General features: G+C 42.4%; 1 protein-coding gene across 6 annotated transcripts in view; it reads right to left on the minus strand.

Moving 5' to 3' along the window:
- Nucleotides 1-13,338, minus strand: part of cthl (cystathionase (cystathionine gamma-lyase), like) — a 62,731-nt gene that overhangs the window by 32,703 nt on the left and 16,690 nt on the right. Inside the window, exon 13 of one of the 6 annotated variants that reach the window (XM_073952845.1) lies at nucleotides 7,371-9,219. The exons of 3 other annotated variants lie outside the window; for them this stretch is intronic. The gene's annotated coding sequence lies outside the window, so the exon portion shown is untranslated. Of the gene's footprint in view, nucleotides 1-7,370; nucleotides 9,324-13,338 lie in introns of those variants that run through there. 2 more of the 6 variants (XM_073952844.1, XM_073952843.1) reach the window with 2 other exon arrangements.

The following is a 13,338-nucleotide window of genomic DNA, read 5'->3' on the forward strand; positions in this document are numbered from 1 at the left end:
ACTTTTTCTGACCTACAGAAACATTTGTGATATATCATCTGATAAACTCTGCAGCGATTTACACTGAGGAAAAACATTTGGCTTCTTACAGGATGCATTCCAGCAAGAAAGAAAATGACAAAATGCTTTCTCTTCATGTCTGAAACTCAATGTCTGAGTGCTATTACAATATGATAAAGTTCAGCTTTTAGTCTACAGGAAAGATGCTCGTCTTTTTTGACAACAGCATCCCTCACACAGGAAAAACAAAGTAATTTCGCCTTATGTAACACTGAATAACCAGTAATCTTCATTTTAGTGTTTCAGGGTAAAATGCTGTAGAAGTGAATCCTGTCAGAACTAAATGTTGACTAGATGAACCTTCGCTTTCTGACTCAGATGTGACTCATGTGCTTTATTTTACAATTATAAGACTGAAGTGCCATAATTATTTAACAAGCATAATTGAAGTAAAAACAAATGATTAGTGCTTAAGAAGAGCTGAAGGTTATACTTCATGTCTCTTTATTGCAAGGAATAATACTGAGCATGGTTACTCTTTATAGGTATGTCAGCCCAACACAATCTCACGGCAATTCGTAACTTTTTCATTTAGTGGCTAATTCGTATGAATTCGTACGATCTAATTCGTACAATTTAGTACGATTTGCTTATCCCCCAATGACGGTTGGGGTTAGGGGTGGGGTCAGGTGCCACGCCTCCTTTTTAAAATCGTACCATTTCGTACGACTGAACTCGTACGAATTCGTACGAATTAGCCACTAAACTGCCAAAACGTAAAATACTTACGTTTTCTCGTGAGTCTCAGTCTCTATGTATTTTACGTTTTGCCAGTTTAGTGGCTAATTCGTACAAACTCGTACGAGTTCAGTCGAATGAAATTGTACGATTTTAAAAAGGAGGCGTGGCACTTAATCCCAACCCTAAACCCAACCGTTATTGGGGGATGAGCAAATCGTACTAAATTGTACGAATTAGATCGTCCGAATTAATACGAGTTAGCCACTAAATCAAACAGTTACGCATTGCCGTGAGATTGTGTTGGGTATGTTAGACATCAGCTTTCATTTAAAATGTCATTTATGCATCCCTTGTAAACATGAACAAGCAGAAAAAGAAAATGTATTTAATTTGGAAAGCTAAAACAATTACCTCAATTCTCTTTCTGAAAGATGGATTCATGACATGAGTTTATTAGAGGCAGCAGGTAACAACAACAGGACCTTATTGATTGTGAAGCTCGGAGCTGTTTGTGTTTTTTGTTTATGTCCATCGGAAATACAGTTTCGCATGATTTGGCAGACATGCTCTTGAACACTGTTATGATGGAGGTTAATAAAAGGAGAAAAGATTAGCATTGATGTTGACAAGGACAAAATGAGCTGACCTTTACTTAAAGTTTTAAATGGATTTCTTTACATTACCATTTGCTTAACAACAGATTCACTCTCAGAAATAAAAGTACAAGTGTTGTCACTGGAGTGGTACCTTTTCAATAGGTGCACATTTGTACTTAAAGGCTCCATTTTGGTACCTCAAAGATATTATTGTACCTACAAATTTCATGAGGTACACATTTGTACTTTTTAGGTACTAGAATATAGCCTTGAGGCTTTAATAAGAACATTAGTTACAAACATGTACATTTTGAGAAGTTTCTACCAGGGCTACACAATTTATCATTTCAGCATCCATATTGCAATGTGTACATCCGCAATAGTCACATCGCAAAATATGTAATGCTGAGTCTTAATTATAATTGAGCCGAGGTCTGTTCTTCATAGCTTACTTAAATGATCTAAGATGATTTGGCAGATCCTGGATCTTTTAGTTTTGAGAACTGATCTGTGGTTAATTTGGTTCTTCAAAAAAGTTGTCAAATCAGATTAAAATGTCTGGATCAATGACTGTAAAATGAATGAAATTTTTGGCTGACGACACAGCAGCATAATGACATCATCTGATTAATATTCATTTATCCATGTGAGCAAAATTACATATAATTTGTAGCAAAGGGTTTGTTAAATTGATACGCGCTAACTTTACAAATTTGTTGTGAGCTGCATGCTTTACACTTTCATTTGTCAAGAGTATTTAGCAATCTATTTAATGATCATACACAAATTGTACTAAAGCTTAGTCAGTACCTTAAAGTAGTAAGCGCTTCAAAATCCAAATTAATAAATGTTCTCTTCCTGTGGGTTAAGAAACCAGCACCTTGACAGGTTTGTACTTTTATTTCGGAGTATAGATTGCATAACAGTTTTATTTATATATATTTTTTTTTACTTTTATTTATATATAAATTTATATAATTTTTTACTATTTTTTATCTTTCCTCAGTGTATAATCTTTAACTACGGGCACTTTTTGTCCTTTGATCATATATCTAAAAATATATACAATTATCGTAAAATTCCACTTTCTTCTTCAAATTAATAATACACTTTTTTTTTTAATTTTACTAACTTTCTATTATATTTTTTCTATATTATTCAACCTTCTTTTAGGTGTCAAAATCACTGTTTTCACCTTGTCGCATATCCAGAGTTTTAAACTTGAATAGTGAAAATAACATTTTAATATATTATTTATCTGGTAACTATTAATGTATCTTAATTAAGTTAAAAATTTAATGGTTATTAATGTGAAACATTTACTAATATTAATTTTTATTCAAAATATAGCGATCACACAGTATCAGTGTCATTCCACCACAACACTGTAATGTCACCTTAAAAAGTTTAGTTTTGGTTTAAGTTTAGGTTTCTAAAATAAATTAATAGTGAATTCAGAGCACGTTCTAATTGGAGGGAATTTAAATTTTCATCAACAACTCATGAAGATAAATCATGGTAAATATTACTTGATAAGGCAATATTGTAATATTATGTCGTTTCCAAACATGTTTTACCTTCAAAAGTGTTTTAAAAACCAAACTAAATTAAGGTAAATAAGAGTATTTTGTATACATGAAATTCTAGTATCAATTCAAAGCAAATCTGTGAAGCTATCTTTCATTTTTTTCATAATAAACTGTGGAAATGTAATTTCCACCACTGTCATTTCAACCACACTGCCACCTCCTGAGCAGGTTTGAGCTAAAAGACCAGATGACAAAAACTCTGGACGAGTTTTAAAGAACGAAATGATCCTGAATCGTGTCAAATCACCAATAAATAAATCCAGCTAATTGAGTAATCCACGTACGAAGAACAGAGCCCAGGAGCCACAGAACTGTATTTCATTTCTGTATTTATACAGAATTTATATAAAAAGTGAAAACAAGATTATTTCAATTACCACACTGAATGAAAATTTACCTGATTTAAGGAAAAACTCTTAATTTTGACATTTTTCTTCTGACGGTTAAAACAAAACAATATTTTACTAGCTCTAAGAATTTTTTTTTATATTTTGACTAGAAATAAGACAAAGATAATAATTTTTTGCTTTGTGGTTATTCAATTTCTGTACATGAATATTGTTTGACTCCCCAGAACACTATTAAATAGAGCTAATCAAACTATCTTGTGAAACTGTATTCATATCGCAATATTTATCGCAGAAGAATAAAATATCACAATATCCCATTTTCCAATGTCATGCAGCCCTAGGTTCTACACCAGCAGCAGCTCGGGTACCTTTATTTTTGAGAGTGCTTATAGACCAAATGGAGCTTATTCACAGCTACACTCATCTATATGAAGTGATAGAGGGTTCAAGGGGAAACGAGATAATATTGTGTAGTTATGCAGCAATGAACAGGCACAAATCATGTCATTTTCATAACCATAATTGCAATCACTGACCATTTAGACTTTTTGAAGGTCTCTAAAATCAACTGCTTTCTTAAGCCAAACGAAGGCCACAAAGTTTAACGAAGTAATTTTCCACTCAATCTATCTGAATGGCCCTACAGGGCCCGAGCTGAATATGAACCGGCACATCTTTCGCCAAGACACTCTGAGGAGCAAAATGTGTCATCATCCAATAATTACACCCATAAAATCTCCAATATGACGCATCACACTGGCCAAAGTCACTTTTCATTATTTTGTACCTGCGCCTACGAATGGGAAGAGGTCATTATGCATTTAAGTGAAAAGGTATTGAAGGAAACCTATGAAAGCACAATAAATCTCGGGAAGAAATGGCTATTCACAGTCAAAACAGTTAGCGCGTCCTGTAGAAGCATGACTCATAGTTAAAGCTTTCATTTGTTCAAATTGCTCAAATGCAAGCTTTCAGGCATGAGTTTCCTTCTCAGTAATGGGTAGAATGTGCTCCTGAAATTAAAGTTTCCAATTTTACTTTGCTTATAAAAAGCCATTTAATTGTTTGCCAGTCTGTGCCATGGCCCATGACTCATCGTATACAGCTGTGTGGTCATCTGTAAACTAAACAGGATTTTCAACAGATCTTTTCTTCCATATCTGAATAAATTGCAAATAAGGATCCAAGATCATACAGTCGAAATAGTTGAGAAAGTCTGGTATACATTGGTGTAAAATGGTTTTATTTTTAATCTGACAGTTTCTAGCATAGTGCCTAGCAGTGGCCGCTAATCCTAATCCATAAATGCATATACACTCATCAGCCACTTTGTTAGGTACACCTTTCTAGTATCAGGTTGGACCCCCTTAATCCTTCAGAACTGCCTTAGTCCTTCAGAACTGCCTTTATCCTTCATGGCATAGATTCAACTAGGTACTAGAAATATTCCTCAGAGATTTTGGTCCATATTGATATGATAGCCACACATTCCACCACATTCCACAGGTGCTCTATTGGTTTGAATTCTGGTGACTGTGGAGGCCATTTGAGTACAGTGATGCCATCATCATGTTCAATAAACCAGTCTGAGATGATTTGAGCTTTATGACATGACACGTTATCCTGCTGGAGGTAGCCATCAGAAGATGGATACACTGTAGTTATAAAGGGATGGATATGGTCAGCAACAATACTCAGGTAGACTGGCATTGACACAATGCTCAATTGGTACTAATGGGCCCAAGTGTGCCATCCATGCTTTCATGTTGTTGACACCAAATTCCGACCCCCTCAATGTCGCAGCAGAAATCGAGACTCATCAGACCAGGCAACGTTTTTCCAATCTTCTATTGACCAATTTTGGTGAGCAAGTGCAAATTGTTGCCTCAGTTTCCTGTTCTTAGCTGACAGGAGTGACACCCGGTGTAGTCTTCTGCTGCTGTGGCCTATCCGCCTCAAGGTTCGACATTTCATTCAGAGATGCTCTTCTGCATACCTCGGTTGTAACGAGTGTTTATTTGAGTTACTGTTGCCTTTTTATCAGCTCAAACCCGTCTGGCCATTCCACCGAACTGCCGCTCACTGGATATTTTCTCTTTTTGGACCATTCCCCGTAAACCCTATGATGGTTGTGCATGAAAATCCCAGTAGATCCGCAGTTTATGAAATACTCAGACCAGCTCCAACTGACCAGCTCCAAATTCTGGCACCAACAACCATACCATGTTAAAAGTCACTTAAATCACCATTCATCCCTATTCTGATGCTCGGTTTAAACTGCGGCAGATCGTCTTGACCATGTCTACATGCTTAAATGCGTTTAGTTGCAGCAATGTGAATTGTCTGATTAGAAATTTGCGTAAATGAGTAGTCGGACAGGTGTACCTAATAAATTAGCAGGTGAATTTATATTTATAACTTAAGTTTCTGACTTCAGTGTACAGTGTCATCATTTTGAAATCACATATATTCAAGAAATATGAGCCGTAAATGAGTAAATTGAAAAGGTCACAAAATAATGTAAATACTGAAAACTTAGAGATCGCCCAGTGATGCAAATGTAATGACCATTTACTTAACCTCAAGTGGTTTAAAATCTGTTTAACTTCTGCTGAACACAAAAGAAGATATTTTGAAGAATGTTGGAAATCAATACCCATTTATATCCACTGTAAATGAAAAAAGTATAAGTCAATTGGCTACTGGTCTCCAATATTCGTTAAAATGAATTCATTTTTGTTCAACAGAAGAAATCAAACATGTTTTGAACATGTTTAAGAAAAGTAAAACATGACAGTTTAATGTTTTGATGTGAAGTATCCCTTTAAATTGGCTTAACATTTAATGCTAAAGAGGTCATACAAATGTACAAAAAAATTAAATTAAAATAAATAAAAATACAAATTTAAGATATTAGACCTGTAAAAAAACACAAATGTACTCATTTTTTTCACCCTTAGGCTGTTCCAAATGTATTAAACCTCTGTTGAAAACAAACATTTTTGTCTGTGTTTTCTGTACTATTCATTTAGCTGAAAAACCATGCTAAGTTCGTCACATTGTAAATCATGAAAACAGGCTTGTGGATGCAAATCAATCAATATATTCTCTTTAAGATATGTGAAAACTGGAAAACACAGCATGAAAGGAGTCCGGCAAGATCAACCCTGAATTTTGATGAAGGAAAGGAACATAAGGTCACACAGCGGATGCAACCTCAGCCTTGCTCATGTTGTTCATTTTATAACTGATTTATTCTGTTACTAGTCTGTAATACAGGCACACACTGCCCCCAAACTGTTTTAACATACAGATAAACATTACAGAATGAACTTTAAACCCATGACCATGAAGGATTAGAGATGACATTCTGCATGCATTACCTCAAGCTTAAACGAAAATGTCAGTGGCCCTATACTTGAGATTTATGGACAATGATATGTTGAGTAAATGGCTCCAAACACAACCTTTGTCACACAATACCTGAGTTAATGGTGTTGTGCTTCCTGTGTGTACATTTAGCTAAATGGACATCCTTTTCGGTAAGTAATGTGTATGAGGAGCATTTTACACAGAATATATGTGTTGTGGAGGGATGGTAGAAAACAGGCATTCAAATCAAGTTACAAGCAAAAAGACATTGATTTGATTTCTGGAAGATTTACTCAGTTTATACCTGGATTTGGCTGTGACTTAATATCAGTTATCAGTTAAACTGTATTTAAAAACACAAAATGGCCTGTTTAGAACTGAGAAATGTGACATCTGATTTTATTTTTCCTCTAATATGTTCTTCAATCTTACATTGGCAGGAAATTAAAAGACCAAACACATTGTCTTGTCAAGACTAGCAACAAAATGATCATGTCAAGCCGGTCACAGAAATAAATTTAAACCTGATAAATGCTGTAAACAAATAATCATTGCACAGTCAAAGCTGTTCTTGTGTTATTAATGGTGTTGTGAGATCGGCTCATTAGATATGTCTTTTACTATTCATCTTGCAATTACATGTGTGGTGCTTGTTGACTTCAAAGTGATTGCTTATGGTGAACCTCCATTAAAGACGTTCAGGAAGAAGACAAAACAGAGAGTGGAGACTACAAATGGCTTTTAATGGCTCTGGCTATACAGACAAAGATCTGATGTGATCCCTTTAGAATCGAAAACACTCAAGCATGTTTATTTATTTATATATGAACTTCCAAAGATAGAGTGTGATATAGTTCTGTCAATTACTATTATGAGCACATATACATAAAAAATAAACAATTAATAGACAAAACACAAATATACCTAAAATACCTAATAATAAACCTTTTTTTATTTAATGTATGATAGTATTCAATTAAAAAATAAAACAGTTCATTGATGTATTATTTTCTAAACATTTGTATTCTATTAAATTTGTTCAAAATTACATTCTTACAATAATCTTTAGACTAATATCTCAGATCATAAACTGCTTTCTCTTCGCTTTTTTAAATATGAATGAGGTTTGAGTGACCAATTTAACATCCCATATATGACTGGGGTTTAGTACAGCTAAGCTGGCACAGGACGTCAACATGACGTCAGACTGACGTTGTACCCCTACATCATGTGGACGTTACAATTTGTTTGGAAATGAAAATCATGTTGACATCAGAATCCAACCTCACATCAATGTCCAACTTAAAATCAACTAAATATCAATGTTTAATGTCACAGCTTGACGTTATGTGGACGTTACCACTGTTGTCTATCAGACCTTGGTTTAAGATGTTAGCTAGATGTTGGATTTTGTTCACTTTTCAACACAACCTAAAAACGACCAAATATCAACATCATTTGATGTCAAAATAATGTTGTCCTTAGATGCTGACTAGAGATTGAATTTTGGTCACCTGACATCACAACCTAAATCTAACCTAATATTAACGTTTTATGATGTTGTTGCATGCTTATTTATTTATTTATTTATATGAACTTCCAAAGTTAGAGTGCAATTTAGTTCTGTTATTGAGTTCTGTCAGTCACTATTATGAGCACATATACATAAAAAATAAACAATCAATTTATAAAATACAAATATACCTAAATTAACTAATAATAAACCTTTTCTATATTTTCAAAAACTTAATGTATTATATTATTCATTTAGATGTGAACATAAAATAGTTCATTAATGTATTATTTTCTAAATATTATAGTAATCTATTATAATTTTCAAAAATTACATTCTAATAAAGAGTTTTAGACTAAAATCTCACTTCAAAAACTGATTTTCCTTTCTTTTTTAATAAATATGAATGATTGAGGTGTGAGTGACCAATTTAACATCCCATACATGACTGGGGTTTAGTATTGCCAAGCTGGCACAGGACATAACGTTTACATGGACACCAATAATTTGATTTTAATGCGATTATGACAATGCTCTGATTAAGAGTCCACCATGAAATGCACAATGCAAACAGCAATTTTTGATTAATTTAATCAGATTAAGGTCATAATCGAACTAAAGAAAAATCAAATGAAGACGTATGGAGTATTTGCAGTTTTTAGTCGCATTATTGAAGTGCATTACTGTGGCGAGGGGGCGTGGCCGAGAGCCGTGGGAACGGAGTGAGGCCACCACATAAGTGGATACACCTGCGGTGCGCACCTGCTTCGGATCCCACGGAAGAAGCTCTGGACAATAAAAGGAGGAACGATGGCAGAGGAAGCGGAGAGAAGACCGGGCCCGGACATATTTTACTTTTGCTTTCAGTTTGACGGCAGTCTCCGTGAGGAGCTGCCGTCCGTTTGTTTTGGTTTAGACGGCAGTCTCGGTGAGGAGCTGCCGTTCATGTTATAAATAAATATTTTAAAAACTGCGTCGGTTCCCCTTCGGGGGGAACTTCAGCACTATAAGTGGATTTGATTTGTAAAATCCACGCATTGGGAGGTTCGGTTCAGAAGCTACTCGTCTGAAAGAGTATTGAACGGGCCAATTAAGAATGAATTGGCAGCGCAAGCCTGCGCAGGTGAGCGGCATAAGCAATCAACTGAGTATATAAGCTCACCTGGCGCAGCAGACGCTATCCTTTTCGCTTCAGAGACTTTCTGATCGAGTCGATGAGGGTTCCTCCTGCTGTGACCAGCGATTCTGAGCGAACGAGAGCATTCTCCCGGTCCAGAGTGTGTACACGCAGTGGCAGACGGTCGAGCTGGGTTTCTCCCTTGCCTGGCGTTCTTTGGGTCCGGTCCTCCAGAGCGGTGCGTATAAAGTTGCAAACTTCACAGAAAGAGCAACACAGTCGTGCAGCACGTCCTTATCAGGACGGCGCTCCGACTGTGCGTTTCTGGATGCGGTGGTTTCCTGTCCTCGGATGATGGGCGCGGGCACTGTGTTACATGTCTGGGGGTCCAGCATGTTAATGCGCTGCTCGCGGGCAGTTCATGTCGTCATCGCGATGCCATGACTGTTGCGCAAGATCGCGGTTAGCCTCTGCAAAAAGGCGAACCACCCCAGTTGTCCCCTGCTCTGCAGCGGGCACTCGGGCAGATCTGAGGGTTTCAGCGAGAGATAATCCGTCGCCCACGGGCCCGCGGACCTCCCGCTCCTCTAAGCGCTCCATCCAAGCTTCGGGCGGAGGAAGCGATCCGTCTAACAGATGGTAGCCCTTACGCCCGATGACACCGGAGACCAGATGTCCACCGCGGCATCGGAGGGTGGGCTTTCATTGTCCGATGATGATCCAGACCCGCTCGCCCCCTTCGGGCTGGTGAGCGCTGTCACTACGGATCCTGAAACGGACATGTTAGCCGTGCTTTCCCGGGCTGCTTCGGCCGTGGGTTGGAGATGGTTTATCCCCCAGCTCCGCGGCCGGACCGACTAGAGGGGCGTTCCCTTCTTCCCGGAGGTGCACAGTAGGCTCACGCGGTCTTGTAAAGCACTTTTTTCTGCTCGTGCTGCGTGTCCCTCCACCCTAACCACTCTTGACGGTGAAACAGCCAGGGGGTATGTGGCGATTCCTCAGGTTGAGTGCGCGATGGCGGTAAATCCGCGCGGCGCCTCTTCTTGGCGGGGTCCGCCTCGTCTCCCATCCAAAGCCTGTAAGTTATCTACCTCCCTCGGAGCTAGAGCTTACATAGCTGCGGGCCAGGCTGCTTCCGCCTTGCATGCGATAGCCACCTACCAGCGCTACCAAGCGCAGGCGCTGGCCGAGCTGCACGAGGGTGGGTCCAACCCAGGCTTACGAGCTTCGCACCGCCGCCGACTTAGCTCTTCGGACTACTGAGTCCGCTGCGTGTGCGTTGGGGAGGACGATGTCCACATTAGTGGTCCAGGAGCGCCACCCCTGGCTGATATGCGCAAAGTCGACAAAGTCCGCTTTCTTGACTTCCCCATATCCCCAGCCAGGTTCGGCGACACTGTCTGTGAATTCACCCAGGAATTCAAGGCGGTGAGAGAGCAGTTGGTGGGTGATGTCTTATCGGCGGTCCGTAGCCCGCTCCGCCCGCCGTGCCATTCATACCTGCTCCTCGCCGAAGGCGCCCGCCTACGAGAGCTGCTCCGCCCCCGCACACGCCTAAGGCGAAGCGAGCGCGTCGGGCACCTCGGAAGCAGGCAGCCCCCCTGCCCAGAACGCCGCTAAGTCCGGCAACGGACCGCGAAGCGCCCCTGGGACAGGCCATCTGGAGAAGAGGGAACTTGCTCTTTCCCCGCTGGAGGGCGGGGCCCCATTTCCAACGGCACTTTTTACTGCCATGAAAACATTATGAAAGGGCACTTTTCACTTCCCCAGATGTGACAGCCCGAAATCTACCAGTCTGGGACGCTATGCTTTCTAGCTTGCAGATTCGGTGCGTTTCGCCAGTGGCTCACGAGCGCTGGGAGGACGGTCTCCTTTCTCCCACCCCTCGAGCCTCCCCTCCGGAGCTCGGGTTTGGAGTGAGAGCAAATATCTCACCTCCAGCTTTTCCGTGGGACCCGCGAGCTTCCCGGATCAGCACACCCACTCCGCGCTGCCCCACTGCTGGTACGTCAGCGATTGTAGCGATGAGTCCATTAGCGAGAGCTCTGCCTGCCTGGTTAGCGCGGGCCAGCTCTTCGCGGTGGCTCATACGCACAATCAGACTCGGCTATGCGATTCAGTTCGCGAAACGGCCCCCCAAGTCACGGGTGTGTATTCACCAGGGTCAGCCCCCTGTCCGCCCCTGTCTTGCGAGAGGAGATTGCTGTCCTCCTGGCGAAGGATGCAATCGAGCCGCTCCCTCCAGCCGAGATGGAGAGCGGGTTTTACAGCCCACGCTTCATCGTGCCCAAAAAGAGCGGTGGGTCACGGCCAATCCTAGATCTGCGCGTTTTGAACCGCTGCCTGCACAAGCTGCCGTTCAGAATGCTCACGCAGAAGCGCATCCTCCGGTGCGTTCGTCCTCTGGGTTGGTCTGCAGCATTAGACCTGATGGACGCGTATTTCCATGTCTCCACTCTTCCTCGCCACCGACAGTTTCTGCGGTTTGCGTTTGAAGGTCGAGCTTGGCAATACAAAGCCCTCCCCTTCGGGCTCTCTCTGTCTCCGCGGGTCCTCACCAAGCCCGCGGAGGGTGCCTCAGCGCCCCTTCGGCTCGCGGGCATCTGCATACTCAATTTCTTTACGACTGGCTGAATTGCCCTCTCTTTTGATTATGCACAGAGTTGATTATGCACAGAGACAAAGTGCTCTGGCACTTCCACCTGTGGGGGTTTCAGGTCAACCGAGAAAAGAGCAAACTCGCCCCCGTGCAGAGGATCTCTTCTCTCGGGCTGGAGCTGGACTCGGTCACCATGGCAGCGCGCCTCTCCGGAGAGCGCGCTCAGCTGATGCTGTACTGTCTGAGAGAGCTCGACAGTAAAATAGTGGTCCCACTGAAACAATTTCAGAGGCTCCTGGGGCATATGGCATCCGCAGCCGCTTCATGCCGCTCGGATTATTCTATATGAGACCACTTCAGCACTGGCTTCACGATCGAGTCCCCAGACGCGCATGGCACGCGCGCGCACACCGAGTCTCTGTTACTGCGCTGTGTCGCCGCGCCCTCAGCCCTTGGAGCGACCCCTCGATCCTACAGGCCTGGGTGTCTCTAGAACAGGCGTCCAGTCTTGTTGTCGTTTCAGCAGACGCTTCCAACACGGGCTGGGGGGCTGTGCGTTGCGGGCATGCGGCTGCGGACCTGTGGAAAGGTACCCAGTTGCATTGGCATATCGCCTGGAGCTGTTGGCAGTGTTCCCCGCTCTCCACCGTTTTTTTCCGGTGTTGGAGCGGCAACACGTGCTGGTCAGGACGGACAGTACGGCGGCGGTGGCGTATATCAGCCGTATAGGGGGTATGCGCTCTCGCCGCATGTCTCAGCTCGCCCGCCGTCTGCTCCTCTGGAGTCATCCGCGGCTGAAATCGCTGCACGCCATTCATATTCAGGCAAGCTCAACCGTGCAGCCGATGCGCTCTCACGGCAGCCTTGCGTCCTGGAGAATGGAGACTCCACCCCGAGTCTGTTCAGCTGATATGGGCGCGATTCGGGGAAGCCCAGATCGATCTGTTGCTTCCCCCGAGATCGCTCATTGCCAGTTGTTCTTTCCCTGACCGAGTGCTCTCGGCACGGATGCACTGGCTTACAGCTGGCCTCGGGGCACGCGCAATACGCGTTTCCCCCAGTGAGCCTGCTCGCGCAGTTACTGTGCATGGTCAGGGAGGACGAGGAACAGGTTGCTGGTTGCGCCCCTCTGGCTCAACCGGACCTGGATGTCAGAGCTCTCCCTCGCGATAGCCCTCCCCTGGCAGTCCCTTCGAGAGAGCACCTACTCTCTCAGGGACAGGGCACCACCTGGCACCCTCGCCGATCTTTGAAGAGATTTTTAGACGCGAGGAAGACTTAGGTAACCTCCGATTGCGGTGGCTAATACCGTCACTCGGGCTAGAGCCCCCTCCCCGAGCGCGCCTATGCCCTGACGTGGAGTCTATTCACTGAATGGTGTGTCTCTCGCTGAGAAGACCCCCGTAATTTGCCAGATCAGCGTTGTGCTTTCTTTACGCCGAGAGAAGTTGGAGAGCAGGC

The sequence above is a fragment of the Danio rerio genome, chromosome 6, assembly GCF_049306965.1.
Source record: "Danio rerio strain Tuebingen ecotype United States chromosome 6, GRCz12tu, whole genome shotgun sequence".
Taxonomy (NCBI): domain Eukaryota; kingdom Metazoa; phylum Chordata; class Actinopteri; order Cypriniformes; family Danionidae; genus Danio; species Danio rerio.